At 43.9% G+C, this 20,554-nt stretch overlaps 1 protein-coding gene across 1 annotated transcript in view; it reads right to left on the bottom strand.

Annotated features, from left to right (window-relative positions):
- Window positions 1-20,554, bottom strand: part of LOC136316767 (lysine-specific demethylase 6A-like) — a 318,159-nt gene that overhangs the window by 259,103 nt on the left and 38,502 nt on the right.

The raw sequence follows: 20,554 nt of genomic DNA, 5'->3' as shown, positions 1-20,554 counted from the left end.
CGCTACGAAGAACTGATGTTTCTCATCTCCCTTCCTGTCTGTCTGTCCTTATCTGTCCCTCTCTCTGACTTTCTCTGTCTGTCCCACAAAAAAAAAAAAATTTACACCTATCTGCACCTCACCTGTGGTGTCAGAGTGGATGGAGTGTCCACCCAGCAGATTGAGGTCACTGGTTCAAAACCCAGGCTTGCCAGGTCAAGGCACATACAAGAAGCAAGTAACAAGTTAATGCTTCCTACTCTTCCTCTCACTTTCTCTCCATCTGCTCTAAAATGAATAAATAAAAAATTTTCTTAAAAAAATCGTGCCAGCCTGGTGGGCTCAGTGGATAGAGCATCAGCCCAGCGTTCAGACATGCCAGGTTTGATCCTGGGGTCAGGGCACACAAGAGAAGTAATCATCTATTCTCTTCCCCTTGGTCTCTTCCTTCTCTTCCTCTTCCCCTCTCATAGTTAGTGGCTCTGTTGGGTCAATCGTGGCCCTGGGCACTGAGAATGGCTCCACTGTTCCAAGTATGTGTCACCCTCAGGCACTAAAAATAACTGGTATGTGCAAGGGGTCAGTGGCTCCAGTCACAGCACATATGAGAAGCAACCAATGAACAACAATGAACTGATGCTTCTCATCTCCCACCTCTCTGTCTGTACCCACACACTGCTCTCTCTAAAAATAAAAATAAAATAATATAAAACAGACCAGAAATTACATATAATGAGAATTTTAAACTGTCTTCTCTCCTTACCACAGGGCTATTTCCCTTTAAAATGACCATTATTAAATATTCCTGAGTATCCTGCCAAATTATCTGTCAGAAAATTTCTAAAATGAGTCAAATATTTATAGAAAGGTCTAAAGAAAAGACTCTAGAGCAGTCATGCCAGTTTGTCTGGTTGGTCAGAGCATCCTCCCAATAAAGGTTTTAAGTTTGATCCCCAGTCAAGGCATACACAGGAACAGATAGATGGTTCTGTTTCTGTCTCTAACATCAATCAATAAATATTTTTTTAAATTAAGAAAAAGAAACAAAAGAGGTTGACAGTTCGATCCTCATGGAGGGCACAAACAGAACAGTTTAATGTTCCCATATGTCTCTCTCTCCCTGACTCACTATAAAATAAATAAGTAAACAAATAAAAAAACAACAGCATAAATATTACTACAAAATGAAACCAGTACAAAACATACACAAAAGAGATATTCAAATTTTATTTGTTAAACTAATCTTCACGGTAACAATTCTTTCTAAGCGTGAGAGAGAGACAGACAGGAAGGGAGAAAGATAAGCATCAACATTCATTTGTAGCACCTTAATTGTTCATCAACTTTCTCATATGTGCTTTCTCATATGTGCCTTGGCAGGGGGGCGAAAGGGGAGGAGGCAGGGCAGCAAAGCCAGTGGTCCCCATCTTGGGCTCAAGCCAGCAACCTTTGGCCTCAAACCAGTAACCTCTGGGCTCAAGGCAGTGATCATGGATCATGTCAATGATCCCACACGCAAGGTGACAACCCAGCGCTCAAACTGGTGAGCCTGTGCTCAAGGAGGTGATCTTGGGGTTTAGAACCTGGGTCCTTAGCATCCCAGGCTGACACTCTATCCACTGTGCTACGACCTGGTCAGGCTGGTAACAGTATTTTATAAATCTTATTTATTGATTTTACAGAGAAATGAAAGGAGTGCGCACTGTAAAATGAGCAGAATAGAATAAAATTTGCCAGTGTGATTCCAGCAGAAATGAGATATGTAAAGCACTGACACAGATGTGTTCAAATACTCGTTTTTATTTAGTAGTTAATAATGTTTAAAATCTAATCTAATCTTGACAGATTGACCCAGTGGATAAGCATCCATTCGAGGTATTGTAGTAAGGTACCAAAAAGCTGCAAAATTAATATTGATATTCTATGAGGAAAGGTCAGGCTTTCCTGACCCATACTTCCTTTGGAGAGGGGAGGGAGAAGAATGTACAAGTTTCTGGCTTGCAAGGACAATGGGTCATTCAGTTTTAAATCTAAAATAAAGGTTAACTGAGGAATTTCTCTTTCAATAGAGGCAAAATTTACACACCACCTTACATTGATTGTGGTTCTCCCTCCCTTCCTGGAATCCTGAGAGTAACATACCTCTAGGCAAAGGAGGGAAGATAGGCACTAAAAGATTTGTAAATGTCTTTTATTGTGTTACCTTGAAACTTTTAATGTCTCTATGGATTCCCTAAACAAATGTTGTAAGCTTGTTAATAATTGTGTCATGATGTCATGCTCCCCCCAGCCTGTATGTGATCAAAGGTATTGTATATAACCAGCCTCTGAGACCCACAGGATTTGAGCCTGCAAATGCCCCCGTGTCAGCCATATCCGGCCTGCATATTTAATCAATCTCCTCCTTTAATGAAACCCTTCAAAATTCATCTGGACTTGGTATCTCTACATAAACCCACAGAACTGAGGTATGGTACTTTACAGCATTTGGGGTATAGTACTTTACAACATTCTGAAAGCCCCAGGTTTGCTTCCTGGTCAGGGCACATAGGAGCAGCAACCATCTGCTTCTCTCTGTCTCCCTCTTAGTCTTCTATAGTGGCTTCAGCGTTGGTGGGGGCACTGAGGATAGTCCTGTTAGTTAGAAAATCAGCTGCAGGCACTAAAAACAGCTCAGCTGATTTGAGCACTGCCCCAGACATGGGTTGCCAGGTGAATCCTGGTCTGGGTGCTGATGGATACATGAATTCACCAGAACTTCCAACTGCCCTTTTGCTGTTCCGCTTGTCCATCTAACCCCACCCTTGCTTACTTACTATCGTCCCTGAAGCAGAACAGTTCTAGGAAGCCAAAATCGTAGGACTGCAGAAGGGAGCATACCAGAACTAATGACTCAACACACACTTGCTCAAAGCTCTCCCCACCTTAATAAATGTTTGCCTCAGAGTCTGTTTCGGTGCTCTTCTCCCCAGGAGAAGAACCCAGCAGGGTTCCTTTCTTTCTTTCAATAAAACCTGTTACTCTGGACTTTCAGACTCCCATGGATTCCAACAGGTGCATGTGAGATTCTCTTCCCCTATCTCTCCTCCTCTCACTTTAAAAAAAGGAGGATGGGTGGAATCTAGTCTAGCATGGGTTCAACACTGTTAAAATATTATAATTCACTTAAGGACATTCCATATAAAGGGGCAGCAAAGTATAGAAACAAGAAACTCAGAACCTAGGAATTCCTAATTTCTTTAGGATAACTTCTGGTTAGGGCACAAAGAAGAAGCAACCATCTGCTTCTCTCCGTCTCGACCCTCTTCCCCTCCTTCGGTAGAGGTTTAAGCGTTGGAGGGGGAACTAACACCTATTCTTCCCAGCTACTCCAAAACTTTAGAGGAGAAAAGACTTTCAAGTTCATATAATGAAGACAATAATATCCTGATGCCAAAACCAGTTAGAGACACTACAAAGAAAGACAACTAAATATAGGCCAATATCCCTGATAAACAGAGATACAAAAATTGTCAAGAAAATATCAGTACATCTAATCCAGCAACACCATGATCAACTGAAATTATTCTGGGGATGCAAGGTTGGTACTACATCTGCAAATCAATATACATGATACAACATGCAAACAAAAAGAAAAGTAAAAATCACACGATCTTATCAAAAGATACAGAAGAAATACACATTTGATAAAATCCAGCACCCATTAATAACAAAGACCCCAGGAAAGTAGGTAGAGAGAGATCATACCTCAACATAATAAAGGACATAAACACACAGCTAACATTATTTTCAATGGAGAAAACTAAAAGTGTTTCCCTGAAGATCAGGACCAAACAGGATTTCCATTTTGCCACTCTTATTCTAAAGAGTAATGAAAGTCCTATCCATAGCAATCAAACAATAAATAAAATGAATCCAATCTGGAAAAAATTAAGTAAAATGGTCATTATGTGCAGATTACATGATACTATACAGGCAGATATCTAAATATTCTACCAAAACACTACTGGAACTGATAAACAAGTTCAAGTAAAGTAGCCAGATACAAAACAATATTCAGAAATCAGTTGCATTTTTACACACCATTAATGAACAGAATGGAACCAATAACTGACAAAATAATCTCATTTGCAACTGCATTAAAAATAAAATAAACTTAGAAATAAATTTAACCAAGAAGGTAAAGACCAGTAATAGGTAAATGACATGAAGCTGAAGAAACAGAATACAAATAAATGAAAGTATGTTATCCCATGCTCATAATAGGAAGAATTAACATCATTAAAATGTCTAACTTGACCTGTGGTGGCGCAGTGAATAAAGCGTCTACCTGGAAATGCTGAGGTCGCCGGTTCAAAACCCTGGGCTTGCCTGGTCAAAGCATATATGGGAGTTGATGCTTCCAGCTCCTCCCCCCTTCTCTCTCTCTGTCTCTCTCTCCTCTGTCTCTCTCTTCTCTAAAAATGAATAAATAAAATAAAAAAAATAAATAAAATGTCCATAATTCCTATCAGAATGCCAATGAAGTATTCCATAAAACTAAAACAAATAATCCAACTATTTATTCAGAACCAACAAATATCCCCAAAGAGCTACAGCAATCCTGAGAAAGATCAGCAAAGTACTGGCATAAAAACACACATATATATCAACAAAACAGAATGAAGACTACAGAAATAAACCAACACTTTTTTTTGTTTTGTTTTAATTATTATTTTTTTATTTATTCATTTTAGAGGAGAAAGGGGTGGGGAGAAGCAGGAAGCTTCAACTCCCATATGTGCCTTGACCGCGCAAGCCAGGGTTTTGAACAGGCAACCTCAGCATTCCAGGTCAACGCTTTATCCACTGCGCCACCACAGGTCAGGCCTAAACCAACACTTTTATGGTCAATTAATATTTGACAAAGGAGGCAAGAGTACACAATGAGTTAATGGCAGTCTATTCAATAAGTGATGCTGGGAACACTGAACAGATAAATGCAAAAAAAAAAAAAAAGAAAGAAAGAAAGAAACTAGATGCCTTCTAAACAATACACAAGAAAATGTTCAAAATGAATTAAAGACTTAAATGTGACTCAAAATTGTAGCCATCTAGAAGAAAACAGTAAAATCTCAAACACTTGTAGTAACAATATTTTCTGATATATCTCCTCAGGTAATAAAAACCAAAAAATAATAAAGATATGGGGCTACATCCAACTAAAATGTTTTTGCACAGCAAAAGGAACAATCCACAAAAAGGAATGGATGTATGTTACTCATACATCTGAAAAGGGGTTAAGATCCAAAATTTATATAGAACACATATATTAAAAAATGGGCAGGAGGCCCTGGCCGGTTGGCTGAGTGGTAGAGCATCGGCCTGGCGTGCGGGAGTCCCAGGTTCGATTCCCGGCCAGGGCACACAGGAGAAGCGCCCATCTGCTTCTCCACCCCTCCTCCTCTCCCTCCTCTCTGTCTCTCTCTTCCCCTCCTGCAGCTGAGGCTCCATTGGAGCAAAGTTGGCCCAGGTGCTGAGGATGGCTCTGTGACCTCTGCCTCAGGTGCTAGAATGGCTCTGGTTGCAACAAAGCAATGCCCCCAGATGGGCAGAGCATCGCCCCCTGATGGGCATGCCAGTTGGATCCCAGTCGGGCGCATGTGAGGGTCTGTCTGACGCCTCCAACTTCAGAAAAATACAAAAAAAAAAAAAAAGGCAGAGGACCTGAATACATACTTCCACAAAGAGATAATACAGGTAACCCACAGGCATATGAAAAGGTACTCAACATCACTAAGCAACAGGTAAATGAAAGTTAAAACCACAATGAGAGCCCAGCCTGGGTAGTTCAGTTGATCAGAGGATTGCCCAGATATGCCAAGGTTGTAAATTCAATCTCAGTCAGAGCACATAAAAGAATCAATCGAGCCTGACCAGGCGGTGGTACAGTGGATAGAGCGTCGGACTGGGATGTAGAGGATCCAGGTTTGAGACCCCGCGGTCACCAGCTTGAGCGTGGGCTCATCTGGTTTGAGCAAAGCTCACCAGTTTGGACCCAAAGTCACTAGCTCGAGCAAGGTATTACTCGGTCTGCTGAAGGCCCACAGTCAAGGCACATATGAGAAAGCAATCAATGAACAACTAAGGTGTCACAACGAAAAACTGATGATTGATGCTTCTCATCTCTCTTCGTTCCTGTCTGTCTGTCCCTATCTATCCCTCTCTCTGACTCTCGGTCTCTGTAAAAAAAAAAAAAAAGAATCAATCGATGAATGCATAAATAAATGAAACCCAATAAACGTTATTCTCTCTCTCCCTTCATCTCTTTCTAAGGTCAATAAAAAAGTTTCTAAAAACACACAATGACATATCAACTCACACCTTTCAAAACATTAATCATCAAACAACAAGTATTGTGGAAACTGTGGAGAAACCGAGAACAAGCATTCTTTGTGAGAATGCAGACTGGTCCAGGCACGGTGTAAAAGAGTATGAAGAGTCCTCAAAAAATTAAAAATGGGGCCCTGCGCTGTTGGCTCAGTGGTAGAGCATCAGCCCAGTGTGTGGAAATCCTGGGTTCAATTCCCCAACAGGGCACACAGGAGATGTGACCATCTGCCTCTCCACTACCCTGCTCCTACCCTCCCAAAGACAGGGCTCAAATGGTTCAAGCAATTTGACCCCAAGTGCTGAGGATGGTTCTGCACCCTCACCTCAGGTGCTGAAATAGCTCAGATGCCAAGCAACAGAGCAGTGGCCCCAGATGGGCAGCGCATCACCTTGCAGGGGCTTGCTGGCTGGATCCCAGCTGTGGAAGTCTGTCTCTCTGCGTCAATGCTTCCCTCCCTCTCATTTAATAAAAAAAAAATTTTTTTTTTTTAGTTAAAAATGGGCCTGACCTCTGGTGGCACAATCAAGCATAAAGCTGGAATGCTGAGGTTGCTGGTTCAAGACCCCAGGCATGTCCAGTCACAGAACATACAGAAAGCAACTGTGAGCTGGTGCTTCCTGTTCCTCCTTCTCCCTGCTTTTATTTCTCTCTCCTCTCTAAAATCAATAAATAAAATCTTTTATAAAAATAAACTAAGACACACACCCCAAATTAATGGAACTACTTTATGACCCAGTGATTCCATTTCCTGCATGCATCCAAAGAAACCCAGACCTGGCCAAGTAGATCAGTTATTAAAGAACATCCTGATCCACCAAGGTTGTGGATTCAATTTCCAATCATGGCACATACAAGAATCAACAACAATAAATAAGTGGAACAAATAATTGTTTCCATTTCCCTTTCTTTTTCTCTTTCCCCCAATCCTCTCTCTCTAATATCAACAAATTTTTCAAAATGAAAAGAAAAAACCCAAAACATTAATTTGAAAGAATATATGCACCCCTATGCTCACTGCATAATTTTCAACAGACATGATTTGGAAGCAACCCAAAGTTTCCATTAATAGGCAAGTTGTTGAAAAATCTGTGGTACACATACAATGGAATATTAATCAAAATAATCTCACCATTTTCAAGCATGGCTGGATGTAGAGGGTATTATGCTAAATGAAATAAGTAAACCAGAGAAAGGAAGTACCATATGATTTCACTCATATGTAAAATCTAGAGAACAAAATAAACAAACATAAAACAGACTCTTAATACAGAGAACAGACAGGCTGCCAGAGGGAGGAGGCCAGGAAACAGGGTGAAATAGATGGAAAGGATTAGGAGTAATAATTGGTAGACACAAAGTAGTCACAGAATGTAAGTACAGCACAGTAAAAAAACTAGTAATATTGTAATAACTATGTATAATACCAGATGGGTACTAGAAATATCAGTGGACGGTAGCATGTCTCATATATATATATATATATATATATAATTTTAAACCACTGAGCTGTACACCTGAAACTAATACACAATAATACTGAATGTACTCTTGAAAATTACCATATTTCTCCATGTATAAGATGCACCCATGTATAAGATGCACCTTAATTATGAGGCCTAGCCTTGACCGGTTGGCTTAGTGGTGGAGCATCAGCCTGGCGTGCAGGAGTCCCGGGTTCAATTCCCGGCCAGGGTACACAGGAGAAGCACCCGTCTGCTTCTCCACCCCTCCCCCTCTCCTTTCTCTCTTGTCTCTTTCTTCCCCTCCCGCAGCCAAGGCTCCATTGGGGCAAAGTTGGCCCGGGCTCTGAGGATGGCTCTGTGGCCTCTGCCTCAGGCACTAGAATGGCTCTGGTTGCAACAGAGCAACAACCCAAATGGGCAGAGCATCGCCCCCTGGTGGGTGTGCCGGGTGGATCCCAGTCGGGTGCATGCGGGAGTCTGTCTGACTGCCTCCCCATTTCCAGCTTCAGAAAAATACCAAAAAAAAGGGGGGGAGTGCATCTTATACATGGAGAAATACAGTAAAATGAAATGGATGACCAAGCAGTGTGACAATGCATAGTGTTGGTGGCCTGGGATGCTGAGGACCCAGTTTTAAAACCCAATGTTATTGGCTTAAGTACAAGTTCATCCGGCTTGAGTATGGGCTCATCAGCTTGGGCATAGGGTCACCAGCTTGAACATGGGATCATAGAGAAAAGCCCATGATCACTGGATTAAGTCCAAAGATCACTAGCTTGAGCAAGGGACATTGGCTGGGATGAAGTCCTGTTGGCAAGGCAAGTAAGTAAAAAGCACCCAATGAACAAACTAAGGTGCTTCAAGGAAGAATTGGTGCTTCTCATATCTCTCCTGTCTGTCTGTCCCTGTCTTTCAGCTTAAAAAAAAAAAGGATATTTATATACATACACACACACACACACATACACATTTACGTATCTATACACACACATACATATATATAATATAATTGAAATGAAATAAAACACAACAAATTAACCCATATGTGGAAGAAGCTCAAAGGAAACAAAAACTATAAAGATAACAATGAAAGAAAAGCATATTGTAAAGACTTGTTTAAAAAACAAGCAAGTAACCAAAACAGATGGTGTCACAGTGGATACAGCATCAGCATGGGACACTGAGGAGGCAGATTTGAAACCCTGAGGTCGCCGGCTTGAGTGTGGACTCATCCAGCTCATGGGATCATACACTTGACCCCATAGTCACTGGCTTGAGCAAGGGGTCACTAGCTCTGCTGGAGTCCGGGTCAAGGAACATAGGAGAAAGCAATCAATGGACAAATAAGAAGCCATAACTATGAGTTCATGCTTCTCATCTCTCTCCCTTCCTGTCTGTTCCCACTCTAAAAATAAAATAAAATATAAAAAAGCAAGTGCTCTAACTTGCTTTGCAACTAGTATGTACCTGTTTACCTCATCTGCAATTATCTTTTTTTGCTGGTTATTTGGGGAAAGCAAGAATTAGGGAGAGAGAAAGGGACAGAGAAAGAGAAGCATTCATTAGTTGCCCCAATTACTTGTTCATTCACTGATCGCTTCCCATATGTGCTCTGACTGACATTTAAATCTGAAACCAACTGGGGCGGGCCTGCAATTACCTTTTTACTCTGATTGTATTATATTAGAAATCTTCACCCTTCCCCAAGTTTCAAAAATTACCTTAGGTAACACATGAAAAAGATTTAGACTAAAACAAAAATGAACTTCCATAGAAATATTTATAAATCTGTTTCTCTTATTATCAAACAATTACCTTCTGTACTGATTCAGTTACTATCTTTTTTTTTTACAGAGACAGAGCGATAGAGAGAGGGATAGATAGGGACAGACAGACAGGAACTGAGAGAGATGAGAAGCATCAATCATCAGTTTTTCGTTGTGCCACTTTACTTGTTCACTACTTTCTCAAATGTGCCTTGAATGTGGGTCTTCAGCAGACTGACTGACCCCTTGCTCTAGCCAGCAACCTTGGGTAGGATAAATAAGAAATGGTCACTCCTCCTGTGTGCCCTGACAAGGAATCAAACACAAACCTTCCATAGCCAGGGTGACTCTCGACTGCTAAGACAATTGGCGAGGTCCATAAAAATCTTTAAAAAAAAGCAATCATCCTGACCAGGCAGTGGTACAATAGATAAAGCATTGACATGGGACATCAAGCACCCAGCTTCAAACCCTAAGGTTGCCAGCTTCAGCAAAAATTCACCAGCTTAAGGCCAGTGGTTCTGGCCATGTAGGATCAACTTGAATTTGGCTAGACATTAAAGAAACTGTGGAACTGAAAAAAGGTGGGTAATTACATTTATCAAAGTCTTACTGGCCCTGGCCGGTTGGCTCAGTGTAGAGCGTTGGCCTGGCGTGCAGAAGTCTTGGGTTCGATTCCCAGCCAGGGCACACAGGAGAGGCGCCCATATGCTTTTCCACCCCCCCCCCCTTCCTCTCCGTCTCTCTCTTCCCCTCCCGCAGCCAAGGCTCCATTGGAGCAAAGATGGCCAGGGTGCTGGGGATGGCTCCTTGGCCTCTGCTCCAGGCGCTAGAGTGGCTCTGGTCGCAACAGAGCGACGCCCCGGAGGGGCAGAGCATCGCCCCTGGTGGGCAGAGCATCACCCCTGGTGGGCGTGCCGCGTGGATCCCGGTGGGGCGCATGCGAGAGTCTGTCTGACTGTCTCTCTCCGTTTCCAGCTTCAGAAAAATACAAAAAAAAAAAAAAAAAAAGTCTTACTACAGCAGACAAAAAAAAAAAAATGCTTCTCTGTCTCAGGGCTGAAAATCAAGCAGACCAGGGGTAAAAACCTCTTCTCCAGCACGAAAGAGAAAAACATGCCCTCTCCAGAAGGCATGCTTTTGTGTAGCAGAAGACAATACACAATCTACAAACTGCCTCCCTAAGGGTAAGTACCTGAAGACTTACATAGAATATATAAACATGCTGCTGTCCCAAGCTTATGCACCAATCAGACAAAAGTACAAGCAAGCAAGCCTAACAGACTTGTTATCCCAACATTCCACCGCTTTAGGGTTGCTCTCCTCACAATCTACACGACAGGTGTCCTCCTGATGGTCCCTGTGCGAGGAGTGAGGTACCTAACCTAAACAGACTACAGCAAGAACACAAGTTACACAATTACAGTAATTACAAAGGTGCCCTTCACACTGTTTCCCTGAGCACTCTGCCCAAAGCGCTTATTGAAAGCCCTTTTCTAGCCCCTGACCAGACCGTAGGTGGGAGGGCCTGTATAGTCAGTCCAGGGTTGGGTCTATGGAAACTGTAAAATGTCCTTGGTGTATCTCTGCAACTGTCTGAGAGCAGCTTCCCCGTGCAGGAGGGCCTCCACTGGAGCTGGGCCTCCTATCCCCATCGGGGTCTCTCATTCTGTCCAAAAGCAGCCAGTGCCGCTTTGGGAGCCGGTGCCCACCTCTGGTTGCGGTCCAAGAGTCCATTACACTGCTCAATGATCAGTCCACCATAGACAGCCCAGCTGTCTGTGCAAATCACCAAGGTAAAGGTCCATTACCAGCAACTAGGCATACAGCTCTTTATTAATGGACCTCAGCACGCTGTCCATTGCCACCAGCCCCGTCCAAATCCCTTACAGGTCCAAGCTCACAGGGCCTGGTGGAGTCAAACACTTTCAAGGCCTATTCCACCTTGACAGTTCTCTTATCTGTTGCTGCTGCCACTGCAAAAAAAAAGGGACCTGTTATCTTCTAATGCCAACAGCAGCTGCACATTAGAAGGTGATCAGTGGATTGTCAATTTCAAATGGGACCTCAGGCCTCCCTGCCCAACCCCCTGAGAGGTTAGGTGGCCTCTCAGACTTTCCCCTAGTCAAACAGGAGCAGTGGGTCTTGGGGAAGATCCTCCTCTCCCACAACTGTCTCCAACAAGTAATCCTGCAACTGTGCCACATGCACACCAGTCCTTTTATTGGTAGCTGCTGGGGTCTTTCATCTTAGCGGCTGGAACCTCTGTTCCAGCTCAAGCTGCCACCAAAGCTCCAAAATAACTTTATTAGATCTGACATCCAATTTCTCCCTATCAGCCCCAGCCACAATCAAATCTACCCACATCTGTGTTCAGGTAACCTTTATAGGCCTATTTTCCTTGTTAGTCGGGGGGCGGGGTGGGATGTGGCAAGCATGGGCAACAGCCTTCACTGCTTTATGAGCCTGTGCTGCCTCCAGATCCCCCAATCTGCTATCATCTGCGTAACCCTGTTGATGAACTGCCCCATGTAGAGGCCCAAACTAGCCACCAGTGACCCAAAAGGGGCTGATCGGGCTGCTGCAGAGGATAAGATCCCTCATCCCAGCCGTAAACGCTTCTTGTCTGGTTGAAAACAACATTCTTCATATCTAGTTCCCGAAGGACCTTTACTAACTCACTGGAGAACTGCCACTGACTCACTGCCCCCAGCAATTCTCCAGCATTCTGCCAGACTGTACAAATGGAGGTCATCACTCATTCTTTTTTTTCTTTTTTTTTGTATTTTTCTGAAGCTGGAAACGGGGAGAGACAGTCAGACTCACGCATGTGCCCGACCGGGATCCACCCGGCACGCCCACCAGGGGGCAATGCTCTGCCCACCAGGGGGCGATGCTCTGCCCCTCCGGGGCGACGCTCTGTCGTGACCAGAGCCACTCTAGCGCCTGGAGCAGAGGCCAAGGAGCCGTCCCCAGCGCCCGGGCCATCTTTGCTCCAATGGAGCCTCGGCTGCGGGAGGGGAAGAGAGAGACAGAGAGGAAGGGGGGGGTGGTGGAGAAGCAAATGGGCGCTTCTCCTATGTGCCCTGGCCGGGAATCGAACCCAGGTCCCCCGCACGCCAGGCCGACGCTCTACCACTGAGCCAACTGGCCAGGGCCTCATCACTCATTCTAATAGGGTGTGGTTTCCTGGGTTGCCCTGGCAGTACTGAAGACACTGCCTCAAGGAGGAGTGTGTAGTGATGGCAGCCAATTTCTCCACCTGTGATCTGGACAGCATGATGCCATCCACCCCCACATCCCACAACTTCAGCAACCACACTGCCAGGGGCTTGGTAGAGTTCTGCCTAAATTGTGCCCCAGCTCCATCTAAGGACAGAAACAGAATACCTCATCTGCTGCGGAAGGGTTGTGCTTGTCCCTCACGAACTCTTGGCTGCTGAGATTTTACCTTGTCAGCAACCACTGGGCAGGCTCTGGGTCTGCAGACAGCAGCTTCAGTCCCAGCCTCCTCCTCAGAAGTGTCGGAAACATCTGCTCCCAGCAGCTCAGAGCCATTCTGCTTGCTCAAACGCAGCTCTGTCCTTTGCGTCTGCTTCAGCTTCTGCGGCCAGCTCTCGGCCTGAAGCTGAGATTCAAGCTCTTGCACCTGCAGTTGTTTCTCCACCAACTGTCAATGCCAACGTTCCACTTTCAGGGAAAACCGGAGCTCACAAACCTGTAACTCCTCTGAGGTCGAGATCGCTCCCATTCCAGGTGCCGTTGGTCCTCAGCCTCCATCTCATACTGCAGCTCTAGAAAGTGCTCAGCCTCCTTCTCCAACACTTGGTCCAGTTCAAGCCACCACTGGTTCTTAGCCTGAAGTCTGACCTGCAGCTCTTTCTCGAGGGATCGTTCCAGCACATACCACTGTTGCTGCTCGGTCTGCAGGCCATCCTGGAGCTTTCAACCTCAGCCAGCTTCTTGTACAGAACTCCTGGTTTCCTCTTGCAGGGTTGCAAGAAACACGCAGCTACAGCCTCGGCCCCCAAAATGAGTTATGTGGTGAACCACATGCTGGAGAGCAATGACCACTTCTTTTTTTTTTTTTTTTTTGTACTTTTTTTTTTTTTTTGTATTTTTCTGAAGCTGGAAACGGGGAGAGACAGTCAGACAGACTCCCGCATGCGCCCGACCGGGATCCACCCGGCACGCCCACCAGGGGCGAAGCAACACTCTGCCCCTCTGCGGCGTCGCTCTGTTGTGACCAGAGCCACTCTAGCGCCTGGGGCAGAGGCCGAGGAGCCATCCCCAGCACCCAGGCCATCTTTGCTCCAATGGAGCCTTGGCTGCGGGAGGGGAAGAGAGAGACAGAGAGGAAGGAGGGGTGGGGGTGGAGAAGCAAATGGGCGCTTCTCCTATGTGCCCTGGCCGGGAATCGAACCCGGGTCCCCCGCACGCCAGGCCGACACTCTACCGCTGAGCCAACTGGCCAGGGCCAATGACCACTTCTTTACCCTACACCTCAAGGGTGTTGGTGACTCCATACCAATCTGATTTGAAATCTGTTGGCTGCACCAGATGTAAGTTTGGCAGCCATGGCCATGCAGGTTAACACTGCATTTTGTCAGATAGTAAAGGAACTGTGGAGCTGGAGGATTGTGGTTTACTCTGTTTGTTAGAGTCTCACAACACTGGATGGGTAAGCAGGCAGGGAAAAACTTCTTACCTCTCTCTCTTAGCACTCACAAGCAAAATAGGCCAGGGGTAAAAGAAACCCTTCTTTGTCAAACAGCAGGAACAAATGGCCCCTCCCAATAAAGGCAGGTTACCTGCAATTTACAATCTGCAGCCCTGAGGGCAAGGACCAGTCAAAGTACAAGGTGAGCAAGCTAACACTTATTTGCTTAACAGTTGTGCATTCACTGATCACTTTCTCTTTGTGAGGTGACTGGTGATCATATCTGCATCCTTGGTCTTTCAGAATGACAGAGAGATGGGTGGTGGGAGGGAGAGAGAAAGAGAAAATAGATTTATTCCACTTATTTATGCACTTATTGGTTGCTTCTTGTCTGTGGCCTGCCCAGGGTTTAAACCTGCAATCTTGGCATAATACAATAAACCACTTTTTATTATATTTTAAGATTCTATTTATTGATTTCACTGAAAAGAGGACGGATTGGGAGTGATCTGTATCAACTCATAGTTGCTTCACTTTAGTTGTTCATTGGTTCCTTGTAGTATGTGCCTTCAGCGGGCAAGCCCAGGATTTCTAACTGGTGACCTCAGTGTTCCACGTCAATACTCAAGCTACTTGCACTGCCACGGGCCAGGCTAGTAATTATTTTTTTCATCTTTATATAATCAAATAAAATGACTAGGAAAAATTGAATATTGTTACTTAATTATGGCACTGAACTAAAACTATTTTACCAGATAGGAAACTGTAGTATTTGGCCTTTATGCTGTCACATACACAGCCAGTGAGCAGAGACAGAGTGAATCTCTTTTTTTTTTTTCTTTTTTTTTCTTTTTTTTGTGGTGAGGGGGTGATAGAGAGGGGAGGGGGACCGACAGGAAGGGGGAGCGATGAGAAACATCAACTCAGAGTTGTAGCACCTCAGTTGTTCATTGATTGCTTCTTTTAGGTGACTTGACCCGGGAGCTCCAGCTGAGCCAGTGACCTTGGTCTTAAGCCAGTGATCATGGAGTCATGTCTGATCCCATGTTCAAGCAAGCTACCTTGTGCTGAAGCTGGTGAGCCCGCTCTCAAGCTGGCGACTTCAGGGTTTCAAACCTGGGTCTTCAGCATCCCAGACTGATGCTCTGTTCACTATGACACTGCCTGGTCAGGCAGTTAATCTTTAAGGGCAGTTTATTCAGATGGCCAATGACCAGAGAAAATAGATGGCAGGTTTTTTCCTTAAGGAAGACTGTCTTAACATTGTGTGCCCCAGCCGAGGATAAGACACTCAGACTAGTTAATTGCTGAAGAAAGAAGAATTTATTAGTAGCCGGCAGAGCATGTGACTCTAAAGCACCAAAACATGAGCTCCCCGGATTATATTTTTTACAGGTTATATACCTTTACAGAATCTAAGCAATGGGCATGTGATTCCTTTGTTTAAGGTTTCCAGGACTCAAGGGGAGTGTTGGTGGGGTCAGCAAAGGGAAAAGGGTTTCCAGATTACTGGTCATAGCTTCATAAAGATTCAGCTTTTCTTGGTTTGTATTGCAGTTGGCTCTAAGCAACCATTTAGAGCAGTGGTCCCCAAACCCCGGACCGCGGATCGGTACCGGTCTGTGGGCCATTTGGTACCGGTCTGCAGAGAAAGAATAAATAACTTACTTTATTTCCATTTTATTTATATTTAAGTCTGAACGATGCTTAATTTTTAAAAAATGACCAGATTTTCTCTGTTACATCCGTCTAAGACTCACTCTTGACACTTGTCTCGGTCACTTGATACATTTATCCATCCCACTCTAAAGGCTGGTCCAACAAGAGATAGAAAAACACCCTCCTAATTATGGCAGGCCATTCACAATCTACCATCTGCTACCCCGAGGGCAAGCACCTGCAGCCTTACATAGACTATACACACGTTGTACTGCCCCGTGCTCGTGCACCAAACAAGCAAAGGCTAACACACTTGTTTGCCCAACAGCGTTAAATCCTAGTTCATACCATGGTTGCTGGCTTGAGCCCAAAGGTTCCTGGATTGAGCAAGGGGGTCACTAACTCAGCTATATCCTTCCTCTACCCCAGTCAAGGCACATATAAGAAAGCAATGGCCTAACCAGGTGGTGGCGTAGTGGATAGAGTCAGACTGGGATGCTGAGGACCCAGGTTCGAGACCCAAGGTCACCAGCTTGAGCGCAGGCTCATCTGGTTTGAGCAAAAGCTCACCAGCTTGGACTCAAGGTCACTGGCTCGAGCAAGGGGTTACTCAGTCTGCTGAAGGTCTGCGGTCAAAGCACATATGAGAAAGCAATCAAGAACAACTAAGGTGTCGCAATGAGCAACGAAAAACTAATGATTGATGCTTCTCATCTCTCTGTTCCTGTCTGTCTGTCCCTGTCTATCCCTCTCTCTGACTCTCTTTCTCTCTGTCTCTGTAAAAAAAAAAAAAAAAAGAAAGCAATGAACAACTAAAGTGCCACAACCAGTTGATGCTTCTTATCTCTCTCCTTTCCTGTCTGACCCTGTGTATCTCTATCTCTTAAAAAACAATAAACAAAAAAAATCAATGAAAAACTAAAATGAAGTAACTATAAATTGATACTTATCTCTCTCAAATCAGTAAATAAAATCCAAAGAAAAAAGTCATTATTACCCTTACTTGTAATGCACAATGTCTGTTCTATTCTGACTGTAGCATTTGTCTGATTCTTCCCCTAGTAAATCAAAATTGATATCTCTTGCACTAACTAGGTACCTTGGTTAGAATGTAGGCTTGACTGACCTGTGGTGGTGCAGTGGATAAAGCGTCGACCTGGAAATGGTGAGGCCACCAGTTCGAAACCCTGGGCTTGCCTGGTCAAGGCACATATGGGAGTTGATGCTTCCAGGTCCTCCCCCCTGTCTCTCTCTCCTCTCTCTCACCCTCTCTCTCCTCTCTAAAATGAATAAATAAAATAAAATTTTTTTTAAATTTTCAAAAAAAAAAGAATGTAGGCTTGATATGCTAAGGTTACAGGTTTTCTCCCCATTAAGGACATAGACAAGAATCAAACAATGAGTGCAAAAATAAGTGAAAGAACGAATGCATGTTTCTCACGCTGTCTCAAATGTCTAAAACCAGTAAATTAAAAAGGGGGGAGCTATGTAATAAAATGCAGCCTTACATAGACTATACACACGTTGTACTGCCTGACACATTATGGGAGGACCACAAGGCAGGCCTGATGATAAGCTGAGTGACCAAGAGGAACCACACAGGATGGTTTGACCATAAATTCCTTACTGAGCAGGTCATAGCAGTTATATCATAGGGATACATATACTGCTCACAAAATTTAGAAGGTTATTTCAAAATGAATAAGAACATATAAAATATCCCCTTATTTTTGTGAGCAGTCATATAGATAGCTTCCAACTTCTCCAGTGTCAATCCTTGCCTTAAGAAAGCCCTGTCACCTGTTTTTATTCACATGGAGTAACATAGCCTTTAAATGTCAGTGATTTTTTTTTCTAGAACCCTCAGGGCACACCTAATACATTTGAGTTCAAGACCACAAAACTCCTCATTGTTATTTTGTTCTCTCTATACTACCTCTATGTACTGTAAATGTTAACTTACCAGTGTAAAAGAGGTATGTGTCTCTCCATTCTACTCTTTATCCTCAGAGATTTCTCCATTTTGCTTTCTCCTGCCCCCCTAACCTACCACCAATTAATTGTGGCAGTTTCTCAATCTGTTGAGATTTTGGTAACAGGTCAATGTCATCAATTTGGCTCTGTAGGTACACAAAACTAACAAGCTCAGAGGCGGCCTGCGGCCTTACAAACTCAGAGACCTAAAGTAACCACATGGGAAGATCTGACACTAAAAGTTCATAAATGGGCCTGGCTGGTTTGCTCAGTGGTAGAGCGTCGGCCTGGCATGCAGGAGTCCTGGGTTCGATTCCCGGCCAGGGCACACAGGAGAAGCACCCATCTGCTTCTCCACCCCTCCCCCTCTCCTTCCTCTCTGTCTCTCTCTTCCCCTCCCACAGCCAAGGCTCCATTGGAGCAAAGTTGTCCCGGGCGCTGAGGACGTCTCTGTGGCCTCTGCCTCAGGCGCTAGAATGGCTCTGGTTGCAACAGAGCAATACCCCAGATGGGCAGAGCATTGCCCCCTAGTGGGCGTGCCAGGTGGATCCTGGTCGGGTGCATGCGGGAGTCTGTCTGACTGCCACCCCATTTCCAACTTCAGAAAAATAAAAATTTTTTTTTAAAAAGTTCCTAAGCCAGACCTGTGGTGGTGCATTGGATAAAGCGTTGACCTGGAAATGCTGAGGTCGCCAGTTCAAAACCCTGGGCTTGCCTGGTCAAGGCACATATGGGAGTTGATGCTTCTAGCTCCTCCCCCCCTTCTGTCTCTCCTCTGTCTCTCCCTCTCCTCTCTAAAATAAATTAAAAAAAAAAAAAGTTCCAAAATAAATGTGGCTTGTCTTAGGTCTCTATCTTCCTGGACAAAGGTCAATCTTTACCTTATTTGAGCCTATCGTCTTTTTGCTTTTATGACTACATAACTTCGGAATATGCCGTCAAAATTCCTTTTATTCCAGACTGCTAAGGGTTCATACTTCCTCCACAGCATAAGACCACAAAGCTCTCATTGTTATCTTGTTCTCCAGCATACTGTCTCCATACGCTATAAATGTTCTTAACTATCCTATACCCACCAAAGTAATAGAAATGTGTCTCATCTTACTTTTTAATCTAATCTTGGAAATTTCTCCACTTTGCTTCCTCCTGCCTCCCTAATTTACTACCAATGGATTTCATATAACCATCTTATGCCTCCTGCTGATAGGGGTAACTCAAGACTTAAAATTTTAGTTTGAGTAACAGTGGCGTTGGTTTTGGTCAGTGAACACAACTGTTAAGGCAAGTAAAGCTTTGTTCCAGGAACTAGGATATCTGAACAGGTCTACATGAGTTAACTTTTGTGTCCCTGGGAAGTGCAAGCAAAGCCTTTGTACTCCAAGGACAAAATACACATTGACTAAGATTGAAATAACTTCAACTATAAACTAAGGCTCTGTTGAAATCCCAAAACCATTATTTATCCTTTTCTCCTCATCATAAAAAGGTTGGTTGAGGACAGGAAGTTGAGACAATTTGGGAATGCAATCTCCATTTTCCCAGATTGCCAACCATCTGAAAAAAGCGCCCATAAAAATTCAGTCCCTGTTAGACTTGACCAGAGGTGGCTCAATCGATTCAGCATTGCCGCAAGATGCTGCAAGACCAGGTTCAAAACCCAAAGGTTTCAGCTTAAGCCTGGGATAAGACATGATCCCTAGGTTTCTGACTTGAGCGTAAAGGTTGCTGGCTTTGAGCCCACAGTTGTAGGCTTTAGCAAAGGGTCGCTCAGCTTCAGCCCCCTAATCAAGGCACATATGAGAAGCAATCAATGAACAACTAAAGTGCTACAGTGAGGAGTGGATGCTTCTCATCTCTTTTTCCTCCCCCTCCCTTCCTGTATCTGAATTGGTAACAGGAAGCACAAATTCCAATACTTCTGATTTTACTGTTTTGTTTTGTTGTGTGTGTGTGTGACAGAGACAGAGATAGATAGTGGGACAGATAGGGACAGCTAGACAGGAAAGAAGAGAGATAAGAAGCATCAATTCTTCATTGCAGCTCCTTAGTTGTTCATTGATTGCTTTCTCATATGCGCCTTGACCGTGGGGCTACAGCAGATTGAGTGACCCCTTGCTGAAGCCAGTGACCTTGGGCTCAAACTGGTGAGTTTTGCTCAAACCAGATGAGCCTGCACTCAAGCTGGCAACTTCGGGGTCTCAAGCCTGGGTCCTCCGCATCCCAGTCTGACTTTCTATCCACTGCGCCACCGTCTGGTCAAGCTAACTTTACTGTTTTGTTTCTAATGTATAAAATAAGCTGCAAAGCTGCCATTTTCAGGATCATTTCCTCAACCCATTGAGGTTCTGCTTCCCAACTCAGTTTGGCTCAAAGAAAAGCATAAAAATTCTATACAGGTTTAAATGTTTCTTACATTAATAGCTGAAATACATTAATAAAGTTGGGTTCCAATATTCCTTACATAGACACCTGTATACTATTATCCAATTTCAGATGACAAGAAAGAATTTCATGAAGGTTACATAAATCTGTTTATTTGATATATTTTTAAATAATAAATTTAGAACTGGGATTACATACACAAATACTATATATCTCAGCATGTCATGCCTTACCTACTGTTTCAAACCAAAACAGAATTCATTAGCAAAGTTTTGGCTTAATTCATAAAGAGTAGCAA

The sequence above is a fragment of the Saccopteryx bilineata genome, chromosome X, assembly GCF_036850765.1.
Source record: "Saccopteryx bilineata isolate mSacBil1 chromosome X, mSacBil1_pri_phased_curated, whole genome shotgun sequence".
Taxonomy (NCBI): domain Eukaryota; kingdom Metazoa; phylum Chordata; class Mammalia; order Chiroptera; family Emballonuridae; genus Saccopteryx; species Saccopteryx bilineata.
This window is presented reverse-complemented; position numbering and strand designations above follow the sequence as displayed.